The sequence below is a fragment of the Bactrocera neohumeralis genome, unplaced genomic scaffold (assembly GCF_024586455.1).
Source record: "Bactrocera neohumeralis isolate Rockhampton unplaced genomic scaffold, APGP_CSIRO_Bneo_wtdbg2-racon-allhic-juicebox.fasta_v2 cluster11, whole genome shotgun sequence".
Lineage (NCBI taxonomy): Eukaryota > Metazoa > Arthropoda > Insecta > Diptera > Tephritidae > Bactrocera > Bactrocera neohumeralis.
In genome coordinates, this window is record NW_026089624.1 from 17,062,692 (window position 1) to 17,071,983 (window position 9,292).

At 38.7% G+C, this 9,292-nt stretch overlaps 1 pseudogene; it reads right to left on the minus strand.

The window, feature by feature from the left end:
• Window positions 1-6,142: 6,142 nt before the first annotated feature.
• LOC126766028 (uncharacterized) overlaps window positions 6,143-9,292 on the minus strand; it is an 11,883-nt pseudogene continuing 8,733 nt past the window's right edge.

Genomic DNA, 9,292 nt, shown 5'->3' on the forward strand with positions numbered 1-9,292 from the left:
AATTGTAAATAACCGCTAATAAAATTAAAAAAAAGCAAATAACTTTTTTGCTATAATAATACAATAAGTCGTCAAAACACGCTTTTATTACTGCCTCAAGCACCAATACTTACACAAAATACAATTTTCTATTGAAACCGCAATTTTCGCTTCTTACAGCTAATATTCTGCGCCCTCGGCTACTCCACCAGCAGTAAGCCGAGTTGTATGTCTCAGATTATATACATATATAAAACTAGGCAAAATATTCGCCTAGGGGCCCAGGATGTTTAAATGAGTTAAGCATCCACCCCCTCTACTCGGTAAAACTGGCGCATAATAATGCAACAGCGCAATTCACCACAGCTGATGACACTACAACACAACTCAACACCTCTGTACACCAACCCACTCAACAAAAAGGATGGGCAACAGGAAGGCAGACACACTTCGTTCTAAGCAATTCATTTCGTCACACACTCATCGCTGATACACATTCGTTTTATACTTTCGATTCCACATTGCGTCGCGTCGACACCAATTTTCCCATCTATACATCGATCGACAACAATTCTGCGCGCTGACTTTTTCGCACATCGACTTTCGCATATACGTATGAAATTCGCTAATATCCTGATCGGCGAAAACTCGATCGCCAACACCATCAAATCATCTACGTCATTGGAGTCTCGCCGATATTTCGTTAATTAACTTTATAAAATTTTGGTAACAGCTTCCTCAAATAAGTATAGTAAAAATTATCAACATTATTAACGCGTCTTTTCATCTTAAATACGCGCCAACTTGTTGGAAAATTGCTGGAATTATCATGATTCCAAAGCTACGAAAACCAGAAAATGAGAAAAATCTCATAAAACATATCAATAAAATGATTGAACAAAAAACCATAATTCCAGCGCATCAGTTTGGGTTTCGAGCCAACCATTCTACGATTGATTAAATCCACAGCATTACACACATTATTGAAAAAGCCTTTGAGGAAAAAATTCTGTTCTGCCGTGTTTTTGGATGTTGCAAAAGCGTTCGATAAAATTTGTCACAAAGGACTGCTTTCGAACTGAATTATGACATCATAAAATCGTATTTATCAGATCGCTACTTTCGCGTTAAACAAGGAGACAAATATTCTATTCTTAGGGAAATAAAAGCAGGAGTTGCACAAGGTAGTGTGGTGGACCCTCTTTTTATATTCAATTCACGTACGACCTGCCAGTAGACAATTATACAACAGCCACATTTGCAGATGATACCGCGTTGCTTGCTGTTGGTAGTGGTGAACATAACTAATCTCCAAAAAGCTGTAAATAAAGTCTTACAATGGGCAAAGAAATGGCAGATAAAACTGAATGAAGCTACATCTGTACACATTGTTTTCAAATACAACAAGATACAGCACTTACCAATTTTCATAGGCGGTGCACGAATACCGTATTTTAATTCCGCTAAATACTTAGGAATGACGCTTGACACTAAGCTACGGTAGAAAGTTCACCTTAAAAACAAACAAAAGGAGCTGGACATACCACTCAAAAATTATAATTGGTTATTTGGTAACAAATCAGTGTTATCCATCGAAAATAAGTTACTTATCTATAAAACAATACTCAGACTGATATGGAGCAATGGTGCACAACTCTGGGGATGTACCAACGCAAACAATAAGAAAGTCAAAGTTTCAAAACAAAGTACTAAGACTAATTGTCAAAGCGCCTTGGTATTGTAGACGTGCTAATATAGAGCGTGGTCTAGGCGTAAACTGGGTTAACGCAGAAATATTAAAAATTGTAACAGCACATGGTGCAAGATTGCTACAGCATTGTAACGAAGAAGTAGCTAAGTTAACTTCTAGAGATGGACAACCAAGACGAATCAAACGCCTCAAACCCAGCGATCTTTCAAATTAGCCAATACTCTCCTAGTAGTTTTGTAATTTTGTAATTATATGTTTAAATCATATTCAAGTTGCTTGTTAGTCCTTTCTTTTATTTGAACTAGTTGTATACATTGCAAAACAAAATAAAAAAACACAATATAAATTCAACTTTCTTTTCGTTTCAAAACACATAATTTCATGAAGGACAACGCCTGCGGGGTCAGCTAGTATATATGTATACGTATATAATTAATTTCTTTTATATATAGAAAACACAAAAGCTGAAGAAGGAGAAAAGGTAAGCATCTTGATTTGTATGATGTCTGTATAATTAAAATTTTAATATATCAGGAAAGCATTGAAACCAACCATTCCTGTGTTCAGTTTGATAGTGTATATTTAATTCAAATAGTTATGTTTTAGATTGTGTATTTGTGAAATATTATATATAATTTGTGTGTTATATTTATATATATATACATACATGTGCATATGTAAAAAATTTTAAATCTAAACTGAAACAAGTTGTGTGGTTACAATTATAATTGGGTGGACGTTAGAATACCGTGCCAGGATTTCGAGAATAAAATGAGAGCTGCAACGAGTGTGATTAAATCAGAACATACAGTCGTGCCAAAAACACAATCAAATCAATTCAGTTCATCATAGACAACATTGTTGATTAATTTGAGTACCCGCCAGCGTCAACTGATTTGATGCAACATGAACATTCTGTTCTTCGGCAATCACGATCCAGTAAACGGTATGGCTAGCTTCGGTTCAAATCGTATCATGTCAGTTCATAGCGTTGCGACGATTGTTTCAATAGATGTGAAACTGCGAGTAAACTACAAGTACAGCAAATTTTCTGCTGGATTGATTTGAATCATGTGTGGCAAAAAATGGATCAGATTTGAATATGTGCGCATGATACAAATTTTCGATACGTAAAAAAATGGAAATTCCATCGAGTATGTACATATGTAAGTATATATATACATGCATTTGTTGAATGAATATACTCAATGGCGATTGGCGCCACAAAAAATTACTTATATTATCTTAGCCTAAAAGTATGTATATAAAAATTTAGATCAATAATTATTTACGAGGCAACTGAGTTATAGGGTTGCCAAGTATTGTTTATTTTGCATCTATATCGTCACCTGAAATGCAAAATAACGTAACAACATTTTCGGAAATTTACAGTGGCATGAATTAAACACGACATAAAATGGAACATGAGTGAAACAAATTTTTAATATTGGTTAAAACTGGTTCATATCTGGGCGCAGAACCTGAAAATGTTGGACATATGTAATATTATGTTTGTAATTTGAAGTAGTGAATCATAATCAATAAGACACTCAATTTCGAAATTTTTGATGATACGTTATTTTGAATTTCAGGTCACGATATGTAGATGTCACAATCGAAAAACTAACAAAAAAGCTAGAGGAAATGGAACATAGGTGTAAAAAACTCTCTTCTTCTTCTTAATTGGCGTAGACACCGCTTACGCGATTATAGCCGAGTTAACAACAGCGCGCCAGTCGTTTCTTCTTTTCGCTACGTGGCGCCAATTGGATATTCCAAGCGAAGCCAGGTCCTTCTCCACTTGGTCCTTCCAACGAGTGGAGGTCTTCCTCTTCCTCTGCTTCCCCCGGCGGGTACAGCGTCGAATACTTTCAGAGCTGGAGTGTTTTCGTCCATTCGGACAACATGACCTAGCCAGCGTAGCCGCTGTCTTTTAATTCGCTGAACTATGTCAATGTCGTCGTATATCTCGTACAGCTCATCGTTCCATCGAATGCGGTATTCGCCGTGGCCAACGCGCAAAGGACCATAAATCTTTCGCAGAACTTTTCTCTCGAAAACTCGCAACGTCGACTCATCAGTTGTTGACAACGTCCAAGCCTCTGCACCATATAGCAGGACGGGAATTATGAGCGACTTATAGAGTTTGGCTTTTGTTCGTCGAGAGCGGACTTTACTTTTCAATTGCCTACTCAGTCTGAAGTAGCACCTGTTGGCAAGAGTTATCCTGCGTTGGATTTCTAGGCTGACATTGTTGGTGGTGTTTACGCTGGTTCCAAGATAGACGAAATTATCTACGACTTCAAAGTTATGACTGTCAACAGTGACGTGAGAGCCAAGTCGCGAGTGCGACGACTGTTTGTTTGATGACAGGAGATATTTCGTTTTGCCCTCGTTCACTACCAGACCCATTTTCTGTGCTTCCTTGTCCAGCCTAAAGAAAGCAGACCTAACGGCGCGGGTGTTGAGGCCGATGATATCAATATCGTCGGCATACGCCAGCAGCTGTACACTCTTATAGAAGATGGTACCTTCTCTGTTTAGTTCTGCAGCTCGTACTATTTTCTCCAGAAGCAGGTTGAAGAAGTCGCACGATAGGGAGTCGCCTTGTCTGAAACCTCGTTTGGTATCGAACGGCTCGGAGAGGTCCTTCCCGATCCTGACGGAGCTTTTGGTGTTGCTCAACGTCAGTTTACACAACCGTATTAGTTTTGCGCGGATACCAAATTCAGACATCGCGGCATAAAGGCAGCTCCTTTTCGTGTTGTCGAAAGCAGCTTTGAAATCGACGAAGAGGTGGTGTGTGTCGATTTTCCTTTCACGGGTCTTTTCCAAGATTTGGCGCATGATGAATATCTGGTCGGTTGTTGATTTTCCAGGTCTGAAGCCACACTGATAAGGTCCAATCAGTTTGTTGACGGTGGGCTTTAATCTTTCACACAATACGCTAGATAGAACCTTATATGCGATGTTGAGGAGGCTAATCCCACGGTAGTTGGCGCAGATTGTGGGGTCTCCTTTTTTATGGATTGGGCATAGCACACTTAAATTCTAATCGTTGGGCATGCTTTCGTCCGACCATATTTTACAAAGAAGCTGATGCATGCTCCTTATCAGTTCTTCGCCGCCGTGTTTGAACAGCTCGGCCGGCAATCCGTCGGCCCCTGCCGCTTTGTTGTTCTTCAGGCGGGCAATTGCTATTCGAACTTCTTCATGGTCGGGTAATGGTACGTCTGCTCCATCGCCATCGATTGGGGAATCGGGTTCTCCTTCTCCTGGTGTTGTGCGTTCACTGCCATTCAGCAGGCTGGAGAAGTGTTCCCTCCATAATTTAAGTATACTCTGGGCATCAGTGACTAGATCACCTTTGGGGGTTCTACAAGAGTATGCTCCGGTCTTGAAACCTTCTGTAAGCCGCCGCATTTTTTCGTAGAATTTTCGAGCATTACCCCTATCGGCCAGCTTATCAAGCTCTTCATACTCACGCATTTCGGCCTCTTTCTTTTTCTGTATGCAGATGCGTCTCGCTTCCTTCTTCAATTCTCGGTATCTATCCCATCCCGCACGTGTTGTGGTCGATCGTAACGTTGCGAGGTAGGCAGCCTGTTTTCTCTCCGCTGCGGCGCGGCACTCCTCATCGTACCAGTTGTTCTTTTGCACTTTCCGAAAACCAAGGGTTTCGGATGCAGCTGTACGTAAGGAGTTTGAAATGCCGTCCCACAGTTCCCTTATACCGAGTTGTTGATGAGTGCTCTCAGAGAGCAGGAGTGCAAGCCGAGTAGAAAATCGTTCGGCAGTCTGTTGTGATTGCAGCTTTTCGACGTCGAACCTTCCTTGTGTTTGTTGGCGTGCGTTTTTTGCTGCACAGAGGCGGGTGCGAATCTTGGCTGCAACAAGATAGTGGTCCGAGTCGATGTTAGGACCTCGGAGCGCACGCACATCTAAAACACTGGAGACGTGTCTTCCGTCTATCACAACATGATCGATCTGGTTGGTAGTTTTTCGATCCGGAGACAGCCAGGTAGCTTGATGAATTTTTTTGTGCTGGAATCTAGTACTACAGATAACCATATTTCGGGCCCCGGCGAAGTCGATCAGCCTCAACCCATTTGGGGATGTTTCCTCGTGGAGGCTGAATTTACCGACCGTAGTGCCAAAGATACCTTCTTTGCCCACCCTGGCGTTGAAGTCGCCAAGCACGATTTTGACATCGTGGCGGGGGCATCTCTCATAAGTGCGTTCCAAGCGCTCATAGAAGGCATCTTTGGTCACATCGTCCTTCTCATCCGTCGGAGCGTGGGCGCAGATCAGCGATATGTTGAAGAACCTCGCTTTGATGCGGATTGTGGCTAGTAAATACTTTAAAAGCCGAAAATATAAAGCTTAAGTCCATTGATGTAAAGGATTTCGAATTTGAAAAATAAGGTTGAATTCTCAACGTATGAGGAAGAACTAGCTAGAGAAACGGAATGGATTCTAAAAAAAGACCAGCAAAAAAACGAAAAGCGGAGTATTCTCCTGATCATCAGGAAAAGCAGATAACGCCATATCAAAACCGCTTACCCCAAAAAATAGCTCGAGGCCTCCACCAATTATGGTGTCTGGAGATGCCAACGGCAGTAATTATCAGCAACTATATGCTATTTCAAAATCAGAAGCAAAAAACAATTTTACCATTAAACTTTTAAATAATTGAATATATAAAGTAAATACTTTCTCCATAGAGGACTACAGATGCATATCAAAAGCACTTTCATGTAGAAATATATCTAGGTAAAGCTTTAAGAATAAGCAAACGCGGCCAATTAGAGTTATTTTAAAAAATTTGCACAATTCCTATGATCTGAAATCGATTAATAATGACTTAAAAGAGCAAGGATTAAATGCACTGAGTGCTGCCAATCGTCTTCAATGGAAAATTAAACTCCCCTCGACATGTTTTTGGTAACATTCGATCCCATGGAGAACATAAAAAACATTTACGAAACCAAAACTATATTGAACTCAATTGTTTCTATTGAACCGGTAAAACTGCGTAAGATGATACCACAGTGCAAACATTGCCAGTCATTTGCCCACACACAAATTTTGTGGTAAACAACGAAGATGCGTTAATTGCGCCGGTAAGCATAAGACATCTGAATGTTCGGAACCAGAAAAACAGCAGCCTAAATGCTGTAACTGTGGCGAAGCGCATCCAGCCAACTATAGAGGGTGCCTTGTTGCCAAAGAATTACAGAAAATACGAGCTAACACAATTGGCCACAAAAAAGGTGATGGTCTAACCCAAAAAGTAGAAGGTTCTTTAGACTTTAAACCAAAAAATAATGAACATCAACAACAAGAAGATCCTAAAATTACAGCTGAAAGATCAAAAAAATTTACTTTTGCTCATGTTCTAAAAGCAAATAATAATGATAATATATCCAATAACAGCATTTAATCACAGATCTTACAGAAACTTAATAAACAAGACGAATTCAACACTTCCTTACAATCGCTTATGCAAGCTTGCAAAATATCTTTTTATTACCAAAGATGTCTAAATCTATAAAAACTCTTCTGTGGTGCTCAAATGGGTTAATCAAATTAAAGAATGAAATCGAAATTGTACAGAACTCGGAAAATGTTGACCTATGTATGATATCGTACACACATTTTACGTCACAAACCTATTTTAAAATTAAAAACTACGCAAATTACCATACAATTTATCATATCAATTGCGCCCGTGGCGGAAGACGCAATATTAATTAAAAATTCGTTTAAACATTTTGAGGAAGAAGAACTAGCAACTGATAAGTTTCTTGCTACAACAGGGACTATTTACGGAGTTAAAAGTCCACTCTCACTTACCTTTGTGTTTGGTCCTCCAATGCATCAAATTCAATTTGAAGAGTACCAACACTTAATAAACAGATACAGGTAGAGATTCATAACACCGGTCAACAAAAAAATATATTGTTTGGGGTTTCTGTTCTCATGCTTGAATTCTGATTCTAGACATTGAAAAACACTTAAATATTAATCGTTAGTCCTTTAAGTTTGCTTTGGGCTGATCTACATCGGTAAGTATATTTGGGGTGTAATACGGGAGAGCTCATATGAGCATAAAATAAATACAAAAAATATTCACTTTTAGACAGTGATTTCTTGTTATTTTACATTTATATATTATTTTTTATCATACATCTTGATTAAAAACGACTCTTGTATCTAAAAAAAAGTTTTCTAATTATAATCTATAGTGAAATTGTAGAAAAAATATAAAAATCATCGAAAAATTACTCTAATTTCTACGAAAGCAAACTGTTAATAAAGGTTAATGCAGTTCTGCGTCACTTATTCCTTACCTCGGGTGGGGGGCAATAAGTGATAGCTAACGGCTCCTTTATTTGAAATTTTTATTTTTAAGTTTTCTTTTACCCCTTACCACTGGTGGGGGGAAGTAAAATATGTAATTAAAAATAATCTTTTCCGTTGAGATTGTCTTTCAAATCTGATTTTTATTTAGTATTTTTCTCGCTTATATACAAATTTTAAAACTATCTTAAATAACTAAATATATATGTATGTGTGTATGTTTATATGTATTGCAGCATATTGTTTATCGCTGCTTGACATGGGGTTACTTTTGATACATTTTAATACATGTGTGTGTGTGTCCAAGGCACTTGACATTTTTGATGAAGAATACGGATACAAAAACCACCATAAGGGTTGTTTTTCTGTATTGTATTCTTATTACATATTTTTTCTTTTATTTTGCTGCATTGCATGTAAATGCATTATGTATGTATGTATGTATTAATATATCGGGTGATTTTTTAAGAGCTTGATAACTTTTTTAAAAAAACGCATAAAATTTGCAAAATCTCATCGGTTCTTTATTTGAAACGTTAGATTGGTTCATGACATTTACTTTTTGAAGATAATTTCATTTAAATGTTGACCGCGGCTGCGTCTAAGGTGGTCCATTCGGAAAGTCCAATTTTGGGCAACTTTTTCGAGCATTTCGGCCGGAATAGCCCGAATTTCTTCGGAAATGTTGTCTTCCAAAGCTAGAATAGTTGCTGGCTTATTTCTGTAGACTTTAGACTTGACGTAGCCCCACAAAAAATAGTCTAAAGGCGTTAAATCGCATGATCTTGGTGGCCAACTTACGGGTCCATTTCTTGAGATGAATTGTTCTCCGAAGTTTTCCCTCAAAATGGCCATAGAATCGCGAGCTGTGTGGCATGTAGCGCCATCTTGTTGAAACCACATGTCAACCAAGTTCAGTTCTTCCATTTTTGGCAACAAAAAGTTTGTTAGCATCGAACGATAGCGATCGCCATTCACCGTAACGTTGCGTCCAACAGCATCTTTGAAAAATACGGTCCAATGATTCCACCAGCGTACAACCACCAAACAGTGCATTTTTCGGGATGCATGGGCAGTTGGCCACCAAGATCATGATTTAACGCCTTTAGACTATTTTTTGTGGGGCTACGTCAAGTCTAAAGTCTACAGAAATAAGCCAGCAACTATTCCAGCTTTGGAAGACAACATTTCCGAAGAAATTCGGGCTATTCCGGCCGAAATGCTCGAAAAGTTGCCCAA